This window comes from Triticum dicoccoides, chromosome 5B (assembly GCF_002162155.2).
Source record: "Triticum dicoccoides isolate Atlit2015 ecotype Zavitan chromosome 5B, WEW_v2.0, whole genome shotgun sequence".
Taxonomy (NCBI): domain Eukaryota; kingdom Viridiplantae; phylum Streptophyta; class Magnoliopsida; order Poales; family Poaceae; genus Triticum; species Triticum dicoccoides.
In genome coordinates, this window is record NC_041389.1 from 358,906,690 (window position 1) to 358,927,755 (window position 21,066).

At 45.4% G+C, this 21,066-nt stretch overlaps 1 pseudogene; it reads left to right on the forward strand.

Moving 5' to 3' along the window:
- Window positions 1-15,380: 15,380 nt before the first annotated feature.
- Window positions 15,381-20,700, forward strand: LOC119309008 (annotated as a pseudogene).
- The last annotated feature ends 366 nt before the right edge of the window (window positions 20,701-21,066 follow it).

Here is a 21,066-nt window from a genome sequence, read left to right on the forward strand (position 1 = left end):
CGCCCCCTCCCCCCTTGCTCCTTTATATACGGGGGCAGGGGGGCACCTCTAGGCACAACAACACAAGTTGATCTACGGATCTTTCCTTAGCCGTGTGCGGTGCCCCCCTCCACCATATTCCACCTCGGTCATATCGTCGCGGAGTTTAGGCGAAGCCCTGCGCCGGTAGAACATCATCATCATCACCATGCCGTCGTGCTGACGGAACTCATCTCCGGAGCTTTGCTGGATCGGAGCCCGGAGATCGTCATCGAGCTGAACGTGTGCTGAACTCGGAGGTGCCGTACGTTCGGTGCTTGGATCGGTCGGATCGTGAAGACGTACGACTACATCAACCGCATTATGCTAACTCTTCCGCTTACGGTCTACGAGGGTACGTGGACAACACTCTCCCCTCTCGTTGCTATACCATCACCATGATCTTGCGTGTGCATAGGAATTTTTTTGAAATTACTACGTTCCCCAACAGTGGCATCCGAGCCTAGGTTTTATGCGTTGATGTTATATGCACGAGTAGAACACAAATGAGTTGTGGGCGATACAAGTCATACTGCTTACCAGCATGTCATACTTTGGTTCGGCGGTATTGTTGGATGAAGCGGCCCGGACCGACATTACGCGTACGCTTACGCGAGACTGGTTCTACCGACGTGCTTTGCACACAGGTGGCTGGCGGGTGTCAGTTTCTCCAACTTTAGTTGAACCGAGTGTGGCTACGCCCGGTCCTTGTGAAGGTTAAAACAGCACTAACTTGACGAACTATCGTTGTGGTTTTGATGCGTAGGTAAGAACGGTTCTTGCTTAGCCCGTAGCAGCCACGTAAAACTTGCAACAACAAAGTAGAGGACGTCTAACTTGTTTTTGCAGGGCATGTTGTGATGTGATATGGTCAAGACGTGATGAGATATAAGTTGTTGTATGAGATGATCATGTTTTGTTGAAGTTATCGGCAACTGGCAGAAGCCCTATGGTTGTCTATTTGTTGCATAAGATGCAAGTGCCAAATAATTGCTTTACTTTATCGCTATGCGATAGCAATAGTTGCAAGAGCAATAGTTGGCGAGACGACCATGTGACGACACATTGATATAGATCAAGATGATGAAGATCATGGTGTCGTGCCGGTGACGATAGAGATCATGACAGTACTTTGGAGATGGAGATCAAAGGCGCAAGATGATCATGGCCATATCATGTCACATATTTTGATTGCATATGATGTTTATCTGTTATACATCTTATTCTGTTTTGTTTGACGGTAGCATTTTAAGATGATCTCTCACCAATTATCAAGAAGTGTTCTCCCTGAGTATGCACCGTTGCGAAAGTTCTTCGTGCTGAGACACCACGTGATGATCGGGTGTGATAGGCTCTACGTTCAAATACAACAGGTGCAAAACAGTTGCACACGCGGAATACTCAGGTTATACTTGACGAGCCTAGCATATACAGATATGGCCTCGGAACACGGAGAACGAAAGGTCGAGCATGAATCATATAGTAGATATGATCAACATAGTGATGTTCACCATTGAAAACTAGTCCATCTCACGTGATGATCGGACATGGTTTAGTTGATTTGGATCACGTGATCACTTAGATGACTAGAGAGATGTCTGTCTAAGTGGGAGTTCTTAAGTAATATGATTAATTGAACTTAAATTTATCATGAACTTAGTCCTAGTAGTATTTTGCAAATTATGTTATAGATCAATAGCTCGCGTTGTTGCTTTCATATGTTTGTTTTGATATGTTCCTAGAGAAAATTGTGTTGAAAGATGTTAGTAGCAATGATGCGGATTGGATCCGTGATCTGAGGTTTATCCTCATTGCTGCACAGAAGAATTATGTCCTTAATGCACCGCTAGGTGACAGACCTATTGCAGGAGCAGATGCAGACGTTATGAACGTTTGGCTAGCTCAATATGATGACTACTTGATAGTTTAGTGCACCATGCTTAACGGCTTAGAATCGGTACTTCAAATACGTTTTGAACGTCATGGACCATATCAGATGATCCAGGAATTGAAGTTAATATTTCAAGCAAATACCCGAATTGAGAGATATGAAGTCTCCAACAAGTTCTATAGCTAAAAGATGGAGGAGAATCGCTCAACTAGTGAGCATGTGCTCAGATTGTCTGGGTACTACAATCGCTTGAATCAAGTGGGAGTTAATCTTCCAGATAAAATAGTGATTGACAGAATTCTCTAGTCACCATCACCAAGTTAGTAGAACTTCGTGATGAACTATAATATGCAAGGGATGACGAAAGTGATTCCCAAGCTCTTCATGATGTTGAAATCGATGAAGGTAGAAATCAAGAAATAGCATCAAGTGTTAATGATTGACAAGACCACTAGTTTCAAGAAAAGGGCAATGGGAAAGAAAGGGAAACTTCAAGTAGAATGGCAAACAAGTTGTCACTCCCGTGAAGAAGATCAAAGCTAGACCAAAGCCTGAAACTGAGTGCTTACACTGCAAAGGAAATGGTCACTGGAAGCGGAAATACCCTGAATATTTGGTGGATAAGAAGGAAGGCAAAGTGAACAAGAGTATATTTAATATACATGTTATTGATGTGTGCCTTACTAGTGTTTATAGTAGTCCCTGAGTATTTGATACTTGTTCGGTTGCTAAGATTGGTAACTCGAAACAGGAGTTACAGAATAAACAGAGACTAGTTGAAGGGGAAGTGACGATGAGTGTTGGAAGTAGTTCCAAGATCGATATGATCATCATCGCACACTCCCTATACTTTCGAGATTAGTGTTAAACCTAAATAAATGTTATTTGGTGTTTGCGTTGAGCATGAATATGATTTGATCATGTTTATTGCGATACGGTTATTCATTTGAAGTTAAAGAATAATTGTTATTCTGTTTACATGAATAAGACCTTCGATGGTTATACACCCAATGAAAATAGTTTGTTGGATCTCGATCGTAGTGATACACATATTCATAATATTGATGCCAAAAGATGCAAAGTTAATAATGATAGTGTAACTTATTTGTGGCACTGCCGTTTGGGTCATATCAATGTAAAGTGCATGAAGAAACTCCATAAAGATGGATTTTTGGAATCACTTGGTTATGAATCATTTGATGCTTGCGAACCGTGCCTTTTGGGCAAGATGACTAAAACTCCGTTCTCCGGAACAATGGAACAAGCTACTGACTTATTGGAAATAAAACATACCGATGTATGCGATCCAATGAGTGTTGATGCTCGTGGAAAATATCGTTATTTTCTGACCTTCACAAGATGATTTGAGTAGATATGGGTATATCTACTTGATGAAACATAAGTCTGAAATAGTTGAAAGGTTCAAAGAATTTCAGAGTGAAGTGGAAAATTCATCGTAACAAGAAAATAAAATTTCTGTGATCTGATCGCGGAGACAAATATTTGAGTTACGAGTTTGGTCTTCAATTAAAACATTGTGGAATAGTTTCACAAACTCACGCCACCTGGAACACCACAATGTAATGGTGTGTCCGAACGTCGTAATCGTACTTTACTAGATATGGTGCGATCTATGATATCTCTTATCAGTTTACCACTATCGTTTTGGGGTTATGCATTAGAGACAACTGCATTCACGTTAAAAGGGCACCATCTAAATCCATTGAGACGACAGCACATGAACTGTGGTTTAGCAAGAAACCCAAGTTGTTGTTTATTAAAGTTTGGGGCTGCGATGCTTGTGTGAAAAAGTTTCATCCTGATAAGCTCAAACCCAAATTGGAGAAGTGCATCTTCATAGAATACCCAAATGAAACTGTTGGGTACACCTTCTATCACAGACCCGAAGGCAAGATTTTCGTTGCTAAATTCGGATCCTTTCTAGAGAAGGAGTTTCTCTTGAAAGAAGTGAGTGGGAGGAAAGTAGAACTTGAGAAGGTAACTGTATCTTCTCCCGAATTGGAAAATAGTTCATCACTGAAATCAGTTCCAGTGATTCCTACACCAATTAGTGAGGAAGCTAATGATGATGATCATGAAACTTCAGATCAAGTTACTACAGAACCTCGTAGGTCTTCCAGAGTACGGTCCGCACCAAAGTGGTACGGTAATCCTATTCTGGAAGTCATGTTACTAGACCATGATGAACCTACGAACTACGAGGAAGGGATGACGAGCCCAGATTCCGCGAAATGGCTTGAGGCCATGAAATCTGAGATGGGATCCATGTATGAGAACAAAGTGTGGATTTTGGTGGAGTTGCCCGTTGATTGGCAAGCCATATTGTATAAATGGATCTTCAAGAGGAAGACAGATGCTGATAGTAGTGTTACTATCTACAAAGCTCGACTTGTCGCAAAAGGGTATTAGACAAGTTCAAGGTGTTGACTACAATGAGATTTTCTCAACCCTAGCGATGCTTAAGTCTGTCCGAATCATGTTAGCAATTGCCACATTTTATGAAATCTGGCAAATGGATGTCAAAACTGCATTCCTTAATGGTTTTCTTAACGAAGAGTTGTAAATGATGCAACCAGAAGGTTTTGTCAATCCTAAAGGTACTAACAAAATATGCAAGCTCCAGCGATCCATCTATGGACTGGTGCAAGCATCTTAGAGTTGGAATATACGCTTTGATAAGTTGATCAAAGCATATAGTATTATACAGACTTGCGGTGAAGCCTGTATTTACAAGAAAGTGAGTGGGAGCTCTGTAGCATTTCTGATACTATATGTAGATGACATATTGTTGATCAGAAATGATATAGAATTTCTGGATAGCATAAAGGGATACTTGAATAAAAGTTTTTCAATGAAAGACCTCGGCAAAGCTACTTACATATTTAGCATCAATATCTATTGAGATAGATCAAGACGCTTGATAAGATTTTCAATGAGTACATACCTTGACAAGATTTTGAAGTAGTTCAAAATGGAACAGTCAAAGAAAGAGTTCTTGCCTGTGTTGCAAAGGTATGAAATTGAGTAAGACTCAAATTCCGACCACGGCAGAAAATAGAAAAGAGAATGAAAGTCATTCCCTATGCCTCAGTCATAGGTTCTATAAAGTATGCTATGCTATGTACCAGACCTATTGTATACCTTGCTCTGAATTTGGCAAGGGAGTACAATAGTGATCTAGGAGTAGATCCCTGGACATTGGTCAAGAATATCCTTAGTAAGGACTAAGGAAATATTTCTCGATTACGGAGGTGATAAAAGAGCCCATCGTAAAGAGTTACATCGGTGCAAGGTTTTACACCGATCCAGATGACTCTAAGTCTCAATCTGGATACATATTGAAAGTGGGAGCAATTATCTAGAGTAGCTCCGTGCAGAGCATTGGAGACATAGAATATTTGCAAAATACATACGGCTCTGAATATGACAGACCCGTTGACTAAGCTTCTCTCACGAGCAAAACATGATCACACCTTAGTACTCTTTGGGTGTTAATCACATAGCGATGTGAACTAGATTATTTACTCTAGTAAACCCTTTGGGTGTTGGTCACATGACGATGTGAACTATGGGTGCTAATCATATACAAATAAGAATATTGATGTTAAATCACATGGCGATGTGAACTAGATTATTGACTCTAGTGCAAGTGGGAGACTGAAGGAAATATGCCCTAGAGGCAATAATAAAGTTATTATTTATTTCCTTATTTCATGATAAATGTTTATTATTCATGCTAGAATTGTATTAACCGAAAACATGATACATGTGTGAATACATAGACAAACATAACGTCACTAGTATGCCTCTACTTGACTAGCTCGTTAATCAAAGATGGTTATGTTTCCTAACCATAGACATGTGTTGTCATTTGATTAACGGGATCACATCATTAAGAGAATGATGTGATTGACATGACCCATTCCGTTAGCCTAGCACTTGATCGTTTAGTATGTTGCTATTACTTTCTTCATGACTTATACATGTTCCTGTAACTATGAGATTATGCAACTCCCGTTTACCGAAGGAACACTTTGGGTGCTACCAAACGTCACAACGTAACTGGGTGATTATAAAGGAGTACTACAGGTGTCTCCAAAGGTACATGTTGGGTTGGCATATTTCGAGATTAGGTTTTGTCACTCCGATTGTCGGAGAGGTATCTCTGGGCCCTCTCGGTAATGCACATCACTATAAGCCTTGCAAGCAATGTGACTAATGAGTTAGTTGCGGGATGATGCATTACATAACGAGTAAAGAGACTTGTCGGTAACGAGATTGAACTAGGTATTGGGATACCGACGATCGAATCTTGGGCAAGTAACATACCGATGACAAAGGGAACAACGTATGTTGTTATGCGGTTTGACCGATAAAGATCTTCGTAGAATATGTGGGAGCCAATATGAGCATCCAGGTTACGCTATTGGTTATTGACCGAGAATAGTTCTAGGTCATGTTTACATTGTTCTCGAACCCGTAGGGTCCGCACGCTTAAGGTTTCGATGACAGTTATATTATGAGTTTATGAGTTTTGATGTACCGAAGGAGTTAGGAGTCCCGGATGAGATCGGGGACATGACGAGGAGTCTCAAAATGGTCGAGACGTAAAGATCGATATATTGGACGACTATATTCGGAGTTCGGAAAGGTTCCGAGTGATTCGGGTATTTTTCGGAGTACCGGAGAGTTACGAGAATTCGCCGGGGAGTATATGGGCCTTATTGGGCCATACGGGAATAGAGGAGAGAGGCCGAAAGGAAGGAGGCGTGCAGCCCCCCTCTGGTCCGAATTGGACAAGGGGTGCGGCCCCCTTTTCCTTCCTCCTCTCCCCCTCTTTCCCCCTTCTCCTACTCCATCAAGGAAGGAGGGAGTCCTACTCCCGGTGGGAGTAAGGACTCCCCTTGGCGCGCCCCTACTAGGCCGGCCGCCCCCTCCCCCCTTGCTCCTTTATATACGGGGGCAGGGGGGCACCTCTAGGCACAACAACACAAGTTGATCTACGGATCGTTCCTTAGCCGTGTGCGGTGCCCCCCTCCACCATATTCCACCTCGGTCATATTGTCGCGGAGTTTAGGTGAAGCCCTGCGCCGGTAGAACATCATCATCATCACCACGCCGTCGTGCCGACGGAACTCATCTCCGGAGCTTTGCTGGATCGGAGCACGGAGATCGTCATCGAGCTGAACGTGTGCTGAACTCGGAGGTGCCGTACGTTCGGTGCTTGGATCGGTCGGATCATGAAGACGTACGACTACATCAACCGCGTTGTGCTAACGCTTCCGCTTACGGTCTATGAGGGTACGTGGACAACACTCTCCCCTCTCGTTGCTATACCATCACCATGATCTTGCATGTGCGTAGGAATTTTTTTGAAATTACTATGTTCCCCAACAAATTTTGGTAATGTCATGGAACACTTCTACGACAACACAGATATGACTATCTTGATTCTGTCATAAAATCGTCATGGATCTACATGCATGATAGAAAATGTGACCTACTGTGACAAACACGTATCATCACGGAACTGTATTTTTTTATAGTGTGTCTATGCTGAGAAGAAGAAGGATCACAACTCCATGGCCAATATGTACAAGGAGATACCTGACAAAGCCTTGGAGACACACAAGCTAGGCTCAGTGTATTACTTGATGTCTGGATTGGCCACAATGAACACCATTCTGAGGCACACCTTATTGCCCAAATTTGCTTCAGCTCTTTGATTTGTCACAGAAATTCAAGGTCATGAGTTTGATTGTTGAGACCATCAAGAGAACAGCTACTGACCAGAAGAGGTCATGTGGGTATGCTCCACACATACAAATGTTGATTAACTCCAAGATGCCCAAAGGAGTATATTTGTTGGACAAAGAGCATCTTCCCTTGAGGCCTGATTTTGAGGACAACACTGTTGTCATGAATGCTGAAGATCCCACATCTGTGGAAGCTCAAGAGAAGAGGCAGACAGCTAAAGCTGAGAAGGCAGTATAGATGCCAAGTGCTGAAGAAGCTTCACAGGTTTTCCATTCAAAAGCAAATCCTAAATAATGCATAAATTAAGGGGGAGCTCTTGCTTATCACATACTTCTCAAAGCGACGATGTTTTTCATTCTTATTATCATTTGTCGAAGCTTTGATCTATATGTTGTCATCAATTACCAAAAAGGGGGAGATTGAAAGTGCAACTAATCCCTGGGTGGTTTTGGTAATTCTTAACAACATATAGCTCACTGAACTAATGCTCTTTCAAGATGATCATTTCAGAAAGTTCAATGATTGGCATGGCATGGACTAGAGATGTGGACCCCTCAAAATGCTAAGGACACATATTGGCAAGACTCTACATTTTCTTTTTAGTGATCCAAGATCACATTGAGTCCATAGGAAAGCCAATACTATTAAAAGGGGATTAGTTGTTGCTTAATGGCTTGCTTGCTCAAAATGCTTAGTGATATGCTCCAAAAACCCTCAGCCACTCTCTCATTTCCACATATGTCCTAAACCTAAAAGTCAAACTCGGCCCCACTGATTTGATCTATCCGGCGCCACCGTGTTCATTTGACATAGCCACTGCCACAAACCCTAATCACTTCGGTTTCACCCACAGGGATATCGGTCTCACCGAGATGGCATTGCAAAATCTCTGTTTCCCTTCATAATGTTTCGGTCCCTCCAAAATGAGCGATCGGTCCCACCGAGTTCGCAATGCAAACTCCATGTTTCCTTTTCGTAAAGGTTCGGTCCCACCGAGATAAGTGAATAGGTCCCACCGAGTTTGCCCGACCAACTCTCTATGTGCCTATTACTGAAATTGGTCCCACCGAGTTCATGTGATCGGTCTCACTGAGATTAAGTTATGCCCTAACGCTAGCGCATCGGTTCCACCGAGTTGATCATATTGGTCCCACCGAAAAGCCTAACATTCATATTTTGACCTGAATCGGTCTGACCGAGTTTCACCATTCAGTCTCACCGAGTTTGGGAATATGTGTGTAACTGTTAGATTTTGTGTGGAGGCTATATATACCCCTCCACCCATTCTTCATTCATGGAGAGAGATATCAGAATGTGCCTACACTTCCACCATTCATTTTCTAAGAGAGGACCACCTAGTCATGTGTTGAGACCAAGACATTCCATTCCAACCACAAGAATCTTGATCTCTAGCCTTCCCCAAGTTGCTTTCCACTCAAATCATCTTTCCACCATAGCCAAATCTGTGTGAGAGAGTTGAGTGTTGCGGAGACTATCATTTGAAGCACAAGAGCAAGGAGTTCATCATCAACACACCATCTATTACCTTTTGGAGAGTGGTGTCTCCGAGATTGGTTAGGTGTCACTTGGGAGCCTCCGTCAAGATTGTGGAGTTGAACCAAGGAGTTTGTAAGGGCAAGGAGATCGCCTACTTCGTGAAGATCTACCAAAGTGAGGCAAGTCCTTCGTGGGTGATGGCCATGGTAGGATAGACAAGGTTGCTTTTTCATGGACCCTTCATCGGTGGAGCCCTCCATGGACTCGCGCAGGCGTTACCCTTCATGGGTTGACATCTCCATCAACGTGGATGTACGATAGCACCACCTATCGGAACCACGCCAAAAATCTCCATGTCAACATTGCGTTTGCTCCCTCCAAACTAGTCCCATTTACTTTCTTGCAAGTTGCATGCTTTAATTTCCGCTACTCATATACTCTTTGCATGCTTGCTTGAATTGTATTGTGATTGCTTGACTAGTGCTAAGTTGCTAAAACCTGCCAAGAATTAAAATTGGGAAAAGGTTAGGTTTTTATTTGGTCAAGTAGTCTAATGACCCCCTCTCGACATACTTTCGATCCTACACCTCTGGATGGGTGTCATATAGAGGTAATCTTCCTTCCAAATGGCTGCCACATGCCAAATGGCAGCCGCTTAATCATCTGGGGGCTCGACACCGCACTGATAGATGACTTGTGTTGCGGTGTGGTGGAGTGGTGGAGCGGTGGAGTCTTGGCGGGGAGGTTTGCCTTTAGCAGCCCCGGCAAGCCTGCCGGGGAAACATTGGATTCGTCCTTGGGGTGGCCTCAACTTGACCAGGCTCTCCTTCCCGGTAAGGGAGGCTTTCCCTTAATGATATCTTGCTATTTTGGCTTGTCTTGGTCTTCTTGATCCGCCCTTTGATCCCTCAAAGAGCTTTTTATCTGGCTTGGTTTTGACTTGTATGCTTGGTGAAGTTTGCTTCCTTGCCATCGGGCCTATGTATAGTTTGGGCAACATACATGAAGGTTTGTTGCACCGACAGAAGCCCCCGGGCCTGGTCCAAACGTGCTACCAAGCCTCATTGGGGTAGGCCCCATCAGGTACATAGGCAGGGCACTTGTGACAATATTCTCCTCTTTCTTGGTATTTTCCTTGCTTCTTCATTAACCTGTGCTTGAGTCACTTTCTGGTTTCCCCCTACGTTGTGCAAGACGACATGGGGGAATTTACGCCATGATCCGTGGGCTGCCAACGTCCCACGTTCACGGGGTGGTAACTGCCATTCCACTCGTTCTTCCACTCCTGCCGTTTTCACCATGTATGCTGCATGCATTGTGCAGGGTTGGTGGCGGACGCGGAAGGCGCGGGAATGAGTGCCCTAGCAGAAAACTAGGTGCTGCGGATAGGTGCAGGAGGGTGGTCTTGATTTCGTGCACCGTTGGTGACGCAGAGGGGCCAGATTGGCGGAGCAGGGCAGTTGCCACCTGGGTGAGGAGCTAGCTCCTGGCCATGTTCACCTATAAAAGGGGACGTAGGCGAGGTTCTTGCTCACACACTTCACGCACTTCTCCTCCTTCTTCCTTCCGGCATCTTTTCTCCATCATGGCAAGGGGGAGAGGGCGTAGTGGTATTCTAGTGGTGGCGACGAGGGTTTCTGCTCGACAGCGCCTCCCTTCTCTTGTTGGGGACGTAGGGGCGGAGCCCGTTGTGAGAGTAGGTGGTAGAGGACATGGACGCGGCCGTCGTGGTGCTCGGGGTTGAGGAGGACGGGGAGGTGCTTTGATCGCCCCTCCTCTAGTTGCTCCGGCCCAAACAAAGGCCACATCGGGGACCAACCAATGAATTCAGCGTTAAGCTTCACGGGCCTCTACGCTGTTGTCTTCGGCTTCCAACTCCATTCGCAAGGGTGATGGAGGTTGAGCAGCCGCCAGGGTTGAGGCTGCACATGAGGGGCTGCTGTAATGGTAGCATGCGAGAGAATGTAGAGTTCCCTGCACCTCATGTCATGCTTCTCTGGCGCAGCTGGAAAAGCTTCGCTCATGCCGACAGTTTGGAGGCAGGGTATGTCCTTCAGTTCGAGTTAATGGACACCACCCTGCTCTCCATCAAGGTCTTCGGGCGTTCGCGTGCTCGCTTAGGGTGCTGAACGGAGAGCTCGACCGATGATGAAAGCTCCTCCTCAAGCAATAGCAACGAGGAGGACAATGACGGTGATGAGGACGACGCCGATGGGGACGACTCCGGCTCTGACTCCGGCTGAACACCAGCCGCACCGTCACCGTCAGCTGGTGGCACCACCATCTGGACCTGCATCTCCCCCCGGCAAGGCGATTTGCCAGGGTGTTGGGTGTGGAAGGGGTCTCCGCCTCCTCCAACAGTCTTCCAGCTGGACCCCGGCAGGCTTCCCCGTGGACTCCGACTTCGTCTTCCTTGCCGGTGTCCATGCTGTCGTGCCTTGCAAGCCCTGGTGGCGGTGACCAGGGCATCGCCTAGATGCTCTCCCTGTCCCTCACCTTTGCCCGCGCACTCCCGATCTTGTCAGACTGCGTCCCGTGGGCCCTGACGGGGTCAGGATGGGCTTCTTCCCACGTGCTCCTTTTGCCCTCTTTGCCTCCCACTGTAGTTCCTAGGAGGAGAAGGACAAGAAAGGGATTACGGGGCACTTATCTTTTTTCAATCTAGAACATGTAGGCATTTGGCAAATTTTAGTCTCAGATATGTAATTTCTTCTATCCATGTTTGTACTCTGTAAGGTTTGTAATTGTTTATCTGCATATTAATGAAAAAAGACATGTTTGCCGGGTACTTGTGCATGTACTACATCCATGCAGAGGAGGGACGCCTCTATACTTTCAAGTAAACAAGTTTTCCCGGCAAGCTATCTTGTCGGCGCCTTCCGTCGTTGTCGCGAGGCTTGGCCTACCGGGCTCAAAACTATGGAAGGGAACCAGCCCCTCGTCAAACCTTCTCTATCAAATGCCACTAGAACCATCTTGACCGAAATGTTCGGATCAAGGGATGGGAGGACAAATGTTTTGAAGATGACAAGGTTTTTCTATGTAGGAGTTTTCTTCTTATAGAGACATGTTCATGGATAGAAAGAAACTTACTGTTTGGCCTATCGGGGATCGATATGTAGGCTTATTTCCGTCTCTTCTTTTCGGGATCGAGCCCGCGACAAGAGCCCTGTAGTTAGTGTAGAGGAAAACATAGCAACATATGATCTCATCTAAATGATCATGGCAAATTTATGCTAAGCTAATCATGCATGCAAGTTTTTAGGGCCCTAGCGCTTCCTTTTATTATCTATGCTTAGGGTCTGCTCTTGGCTTTGTACAAAGGGTTACATGCGCATCGGCAAGGCTTGTAAAAAAGGGTGACTGCCAGGGCTGGGCCCAGTAGTGGCGCCTTATGGGTAGAACTTGCGAAGATGCTCAATATTCCATGAGTTTTGCATTTCGATGCCATCTTATGTCTCCAGACGGACTGCGCCAGGTATGGTGACTCGTACTACCCGGTAAGGGCCTTCCCATTTTGGCGTCAACTTGTTGGTACCCTTGGTGGACTGAACACGCCTACGGACAAGGTCGCTTTCCTCAAGGCTCTGGGCATGAACCGTGCGACTGTGATAGCGGCGCAGGGCTTGCTGGTAGCGTGCAACACGCACAACAGCCCAAAGATGGTTCTCCTGAAGGAGCACGACATCGTCATGACGGTGTTGCTCTTGCTCTACTTCATCGTAGGCAAATACTTGAGGTGACCCGTATATGAGTTCCGTGAGGAGCACTGCTTCTACCCCATAGACTAGGGAGAAGGGACTCTGGCCGGTAGCTCGATTTGGTGTCGTACGGAGGGACCAAAGAACCACCGACAGCTCGTCGATCCAGCATCTGCCGCACTGTTGCAGCTTATCAAAAGTCCTTGTCTTGAGCCCACACAACACTTCAACGTTCGTCCTCTCAGCCTGTCCATTGCTCATGGGATGAGCAACAGAGGTGAATGAAACCTTGCTGATAACCCATAAGTGTAGGGGATCGCAACAACTTTTGAGGGTAAAGTATTCAACCCAAATTTATTGATTCGACACAAGGGAAGCCAAAGAATATTCTTGAGTATTAGCAGTTGAGTTGTCAATTCAACCACACCTGGATAACTTAGTATCTGCAGCAAAATATTTAGTAGCAAAGTAGTATGATAATAAAGGTAACAGTGGCAAAAGTAATATTTTTGGGTTTTGTAGTAGTTGTAACAGTAGCAACGGAAAAGTAAATAAGGGAAGAACAATATGTGAAAAGCTCGTAGGCAATGGATCGGTGATGGATAATTATGCCGGATGCGATTCCTCATGTAATAGTTATAACATAGGGTGACACAGAACTAGCTCCAATTCATCAATGTAATGTAGGCATGTATTCCGTAAATAGTCACACGTGTTTATGGAAAAGAACTTGCATGACATCTTTTGTCCTACCCTCCCGTGGCAGCGGGGTCCTAGTGGAAACTAAGGGATATTAAGGCCTCCTTTTAATAGAGAACCGTAACAGAGCATTAGCACATAGTGAATACATGAACTCCTCAAACTATGGTCATCACCGAGAAGTTTCCCGATTATTGTCACTTTGGGGTTGTCGGATCATAACACATAATAGGTGACTATAGACTTGCAAGATAGGATCAAGAACACACATATATTCATGAAAACATAATAGGTTCAGATCTAAAATCATGGCACTCGGGCCCTAGTGACAAGCATTAAGCATAGCAAAGTCATAGCAACATCAATCTCAGAACATAGTGAATACTAGGGATCAAACCTAACAAAACTAACTTGATTACATGGTAAATCTCATCCAACCCATCACCGTGCAACAAGCCTACGATGGAATTACTCACGCACGGCGGTGAGCATCATGAAATTGGTGATGAAGGATGGTTGATGATGACGACGGCGATGAACCCCCCTCTCCGGAGCCCCGAACGGACTCCAGATCAGCCCTCCCAGGAGAGATTACGGCTTGGCGGCGGCTCCGTATTGTAAAACGCGATGAAACTTTCTTCCTGATTTTTTTCTCCCCGAACATGAATATATGGAGTTGGAGTTGAGGTCGGTGGAGGTCTAGGGGGCCCACGAGACAGGGGGGCGTGCCCAGGGGGAGGGGGCGCGCCCCCCACCCTCGTGGACAGGGTGTGGGCCCTCTGGTCTTGATTCTTTCGCCAGTATTTTTTATATTTTCCAAAAAGTGCCTCCATGGATTTTCAGGACATTCCGAGAACTTTTCTTTTCTACACATAAAACAACATCATGGCAGTTCTGCTGAAAACAACGTTAGTCCGGGTTAGTTTCATTCAAATCATGCAAGTTAGAGTCCAAAACAAGGGCAAAAGTGTTTGGAAAAGTAGATGCGTTGGAGACGTATCAACTCCCCCAAGCTTAAACCTTTGCTTGTCCTCAAGCAATTCAGTTGATAAACTGAAAGTGATAAAGAAAAACTTTTACAAACTCTGTTTGCTCTTGTTGTTGTAAACATGCAAAGCCAGCATTCAGGTTTCAGCAAATATTATGAACTAACTATATACCCACAATAACACCTAGGTCTCACTATTACTCATACCAATAGCATAGTCAGCTAGCGAGCCATTGAACATATAACTCTAGCTACGCAACCCGCCTAACGAGAGCCATCGCGGTTTCAAACCGACCTCCTCCGCACGATCTGCCTCGCTGTCCAGCCCCAGTGTACTTTCGATCGCGGTGGTAAAAATCGGGTCGTCCGTTTTTATTGTATGCTGCATTCTCAGTCTAGAGTAAATGACGGCTGGGCCAGGCTTGCGCGCGGGCCCGTCTCGCAGTGGCGCCATGTTTGTGTGCCTATGTCCGTGTGGAAAGAAGCTCAGCGCCGATAGTGGGTTGGCAGACGATCGTGGAGGCGATCATGGGTTGGATGGGCTTTTTTTTTACCGTTTTCTCTTGCGCCCAGTTGCGGCCCCTCTGCTTCAGGCGCGTCGGGTCCATGTGTCGGCCTCGTGGGTGCGTGCTTCTTCCGGTGCTGCTTGCTGGCATGGGCAACCCGCTTTGGCTCGCTGGGTAAAGAGGGGCTTCACCCTTTTCGTGTAGCTACGCGGGATCGTTTGCTTCGTGCAGCTGCTGGTGGTCCCTGCTCGCTTTTGGTCCCATCTGTCGGTTGCCTCGTGTTTCTCTTGCGGTAACTGCTCCTGGGAAGTGGTCCCTGCTCGCTTTTGGTCCCATCTGCTGGAGTTACAGCGCCTGCTATTACTGCTCCTGACCGGGTCGTCCTTTCCTCGTCTGCTCTTCTCTGGCTCTTGCCTCTGCTCCCGGTTCACTTCTCCCCTGCCTGCGCCATCCTTCTCTTCATCGTCCGATGCCCATCGGCAGGTGACAAGGACGGGAATCAGCGCCGTCGTGGTGCAGTGGAGCTGCTGGGAAGAAGGAGGAGGGCGGCTGCACCCCGTGGGGTGCTGGTGGAGGGCGCACGCAGTCCATGGGGTGCGCGCACGGCAAGTGCTGCCTGCCGCGGGGCGACGGCGGAGGGGGGCGGGAAGGCGGTGGCGTGCCTGGCGGCCGCGGCGGCTCCACCCTCGGCCGCGCCGTGGTGCCGGGCGCGGGCCTGGCGCTGTAGTACGCCACGCTGACGGTGGACGGCCACTACCCGGGCTCCCCAGGCCGGGCGTCACAGGATGCGTACCTCGTGGCCACGCGCTTCGCGGGCGTCCCCGATCTCCACCTCTTCGCGGTCTTCGACGGCCACGGCGCCTGCGGAGCCGCCAGCTCCGGGTTCGCGTGGGACGGGCTCCCCCGCCTCCTCCTCCTCTTCGCGGCCGAGGATGCCGCCTCCGGAGGGAGCCTCCTCGCGTCGGACCCCGCGGCGGTGTTCCGGGTGGCTATGGTCGGGGTCAACGAGGAGATGCACGCGGCGGCGGCCGTGGACGACTCCATGAGCGGGGCCACCGCCGTCGCGGCGCTCATGGCCGGCGGCGCGCTTCATGTGGCCAACGTCGGGGACTCGCGCGCCATGGCCGGGGTCTGGCGCGACGGCCGCGTCGCCGCCTACGAGCTGTCGTGGGACCAGGCACCGTTCCGCGCCGACGAGCGTGCGCGCGTCATGTCCGTCGAGCAGGTGGAGGGCGTCCACGACCCCGGCCGAGGGCTAGCTCGCCTACGAGGGGTACCCCGCCTCGCGTCTGGGCCCTGCCCGCGATGGGCTCTACCCGGGCACGACCTTCACGCACATTCTCGGCGACCTCCCCGCCGAGGGCGTCGGGTCGACCCTGAGGTGAACGCCGTGGAGATCACCCCGGCCCACCTCTTCTTCGTCGTCACAAGCGATGGCGTGTTCGAGTTCCTCTCCAGCCAAGAAGTCGTCAACATGGTGATGATTTTTCCCCTGTTTAATTTCCTTGCCCCTTTGCGTTTGCTCAGCTGATACATTTGGAAGCTCGTGTCTTACCTACAGCATAAATAGACGGTGCAGAATGTCCGCCCAACCTCGCCGTATTTGGGTAAGCAGGTGCACACACTCTTGTCCTCTTCCTATTTCTTTCCTCCTTTCAATGCCCTGCTCCTTCTCTGAACTTCTGATCTTTGCTTGTGTAGAATTTGTTCTCTACGCCTACAAGGTGTTTGATGAAAATCACAGAAGGCTGGCAGGGGAGGATTGGTCTATGTAAGCCACGTGATTTCATTCTTCAAAATGTTAGTTCCAGTCAGTCATAACAAGATGATTTCGAGATTAATAAGAATCCCTGAGGTGAATAAAAGTATAAAGAAACAAGGAATATCCTGTCAAAACATTAGTTCCAGTCAATCATAACAAGAATCCATGAAGTAGATATTTGCTTCTATTTATGGGGCTCTCGACCCTACAGAATTCTTCATGATGATTTTACCCATAGATTAGCATTTGGTAACTTGATTTTCTTCCCTGTTGTATAAGACTATATGAGACATGAATTGTATATTTTATTTTGTTATGAGGTTATTTTTAGGTTTGCTTATGTTCTCTTTTATCCTTTTCGAACGCGGATAGGAAAAGAAAACTGAAACATGTTCACTAAAATGTGTGCTTTGTAGTCTTTTGTTTTCATGTAGCGGTGTATTTGAGTGTACACTTACCTGACTTCATATACTACTGCATCTTTTGTTTATCGCTAGGCCTGTTGTCAGTAACAAATGTGCAAATGGTATTAACTTCATACATTGAGCTATGCCTGATAGTTATTGGTGTCATTTCCTCCTCCTGAAATCATCGTTTTCCTATTTGTAGGAGCTTTGATAAGGCTGCTCACCAATGAGCTGGACGTGTTTTTGTCCTGGGTACTTGCATGATGGAAGAAGAAATTGGGTATTCCTAAATGTGCTACTGCAGATCAAAGGTGAATTCATCCCATTTTCTTACTTCAATCTCAGGTTATGTGAGGAGGTGAGGATAATAATAATTGAATGAACATTGTTTGAGATCCACCTGACTCATCCCAAGTTTTTGCTAGGTTTGCCTCATGCTGTTTATATTTTGTGCTTGTGTGTAAACAGGTTGGCGGCTTAATTGACCCAGGTTTTGTAACATATCAATGCTGAGCGATGGCATAAACGGATCTGGTCGTTTTAGTTTTGCTAGACCATGATTGTTATTAAGCATGAATGTACAGTTATATTCTTTTACGGATGCAGTTTGGCAGTTTTGATTCCATTTGATGTATTACCTAAAATACTCTCATTACCTTGATCTTTTAATTCCATTTGAAGGCAGATTTGATTTTGTCTTGGGAGTAACAAGGAAGAAGGGTCAGTTTATGTTCTGGACTAATCACAAAAAAGGATGCCACTGAATATATTTGACCTGATGTGAGGAAAAGGTCTGATCACTTCCTATTCTTTGCTTTCACTTAGTTGTACAGTTCTTTTACGGATGTAGTTTGGCAGTTTTGTTTCCATTTGATGTATTAACTAAAATTTGCTCATTACCTTGATCTTTTAATTCCATTTGAAGGCAGACTTGATTTTGTCTTGGGAGTAACAAGGAAGAAGGGTCAGTTTATATTCTGGACTAATCACAAAAAAGGATGCCACTGAAAATATTTGACCTGATGTGAGGAAAAGGTCGGATCACTTCCGATTCTTTCCTTTCATTTAGTTGTCAATTTTTTGGAATGCTTCTAAAAGAAATCGTATTACTGCAAACTGTCACTGTCCGTTGTAAGAGTTTACATGATTAGGTGATATGACCAGTTTGTTTTATAGTCTCAGTTTGTTTGTGTATTAACTTACATCTGCTAATTTCTACTGACTTCCGCTTAATTTGATTTCTACTGTATAAGTAATGGCACTAAGATACAGTGCATGCAAAAATTCTCATGTTGTTGTATAATCATTGTGGTACTTGTTGTGTTAGTTTGTGTATCTCTGTTAGTAAGTTGTCGGTCGGCCATATTTATTTGCATTAGTTCTTCTGAACACAACCTTCCAATTAGGTGATGCTTGCTATTTAGTTGCTTCAGTTCACTTGTGAAAATGATTGTGATTCTATTCATTTTCTTTCTTTTGTAGAGAGCATTTGTACTGGTGGGTTTGATTTGTTAATCCAGTGGGGTACAGCCTGGTGGAACCATGCAAATGACGATCTTCGTTTCTCAGGTACAATTACTACATCATCTTAATTTGCTAATTGTTCCTACTATCTGTGTGGTCCATCATGCCTCCGACTTTACACAAATTTCAGGCTGTATTAGCGCTTAGCAAACTTCTTTGTGCCGCCGCCTGCGCTTTCCCCTTCCATCTCCGCCGCCTCGTCTCCTCCTTCACCACCACCCCCTCCCCTGCCTCCGTACCCCAAGATGGAGGAGCTCCCCAAGGCCATTGTGTGGCTGCTGCTCAAGGACAAGCTCGCCCGGGTCACCGTGGCCGGCGCCGGCGAAGGTGTCATGAACAAGGACACCATGGCCGCCTTCACCGAAAGCGCCCGCATCTTCATCCACTGCCTCTCCACCACGTACGTGCCTCCTGCCATTCATCTCCTTGTTCTCCTTTATTGCTTGAATATGGATTTTGATCCATAAACAAGGTTTTCAGATTGGTTGATGCAAAAACTGCAACTGGAGGCCTTGTTGATTGGACCCAAATGACATCTCTAGGTGACTGTACACAAATGCGTCTTTAACTTTTACATCCAGGTGGTTGCACAATTTAAAGATTTTGGCCTTTTTATGTGTTGTTGGTCTTTTTCAATGAGGTATCTATTTCTGCAGGTTTCAGAATTCATCGAAGATTGCAGGGTAACTAATTGCACCTTATGGAGAAGGAGCAGGCCGTGGAGGAGTGCAAGTAGCAGGGTAAGCTCCAAGGATAATCCTTTTTGCTTATTTGTTTGTACTTATTTATTTTTTGTATAGACATTCCTCTGTTCTCTAAAGACCAGATTTTGGACTAAACAGTTCCCGGTGACTGCAAATCTGAAATTGAAGATAGGGCAGATTGTATTGGTTCTGCTTGCTTGCAGAACTTGTGGTATGCTGGCCATGGAGTAGTCAGACCCTGCCAAGAAAGGTGAGCCCGACTTCTTCTGCAACTTTTCTACCACAGTACGGATCTAGCAAAAATGTTCAGGAAGTTATGAGTTTTCTAATTCTAATGTAACTCACTTTTCCTTACTTGCTGATCTTGTTACTAATGTTGAAATTGCAGAGGAGCAGGAGATGAGGAGCGCAACATTTAGTGTACAATGGTGCATGATATGGCAGTTAGGATCAGGACACGAGGAACACGACACTGGGTGTATGAAAGATTAGTAGGAAGAATGTTAATCACAGTGTGAAAAGGTATACGGTAACCTTTAGCTTGAATAAATGTTCACTGCTTGGTTCATGTTTGATTCCAATGCCTTCGCTTTAATATCATTGGTTTGTCCCAAGTTTATGTTCAGAGATTATGATTCAAATATTCTGTTCAGATTTCCTACAAACAAATAGTGTGATTATTGCCCAATTCTAGCTTCATCTACTATACCTTATAATTTATATATTAATTGTCGACAATTCTAATTTAGATCATGTCAATTCTAGGCAGCGAGTACTAGAAAGCATGGTCATGTTTTAGGGCATTTTTCTACTTTGTGCAAGAAATTTAATTTGATGGATATGCGACCTGTTTTCTCTTGATTATGTGTGGATGGTAATACACAATCATTTCTGTAGAAGGTAACTTGATTGACACACTTTTGTTATTTCTATGTGCAGAAAATGCGAGCTCGGCTGATGTATTGCGTACTATTTGGCTGAGTTGTTTTGTCCTAAAGATACAATTAAGCTGAAGAATTCTTTTTGTATGGAAATTCACTATGGAAATCGAAACAATGGTACTCTGCACAACCGTTTACTTTCTTGCATCGGTTCTTCATTCTGTAAGTGAAACCTTTTCTATTTGGTAAAATAAGAGTGAGCTCATGCTTGAACTTCCACCATGTATGTTAAACACTTGGATACTGTATCAACCCAGTAATCCTCTGATCCTTCATTGTTTTCCCTTGCATTGCCTCCTTTAACTATTCAGCAGGACCTTTGAAAAGAATGATTTTTCGGTTATATAATTTATTATGTTTTGTTTCGCCTTCGAGAGGTAGAATGTAAAGTAGGCTGGTATTTTCATCCCGTTAGATATTTGATATAAGTGAATATATACCTTTCGGTAGGTGAATGTGCTCTCCATTAATATCACTCATATATTTGAGCTTCAGAGAAGGATATCTATGCCATTTTGTTTTTGTTTTTTGAACAAAAGAGTGTTGTATGTATATCGTTAAGAGGATGAAGCAGCAAAATTATCTACGCAGTTTAGCAGGATATGGCTGATACGTACAGAGTGGCTTTACTTACGTCTGGTGTTACTACT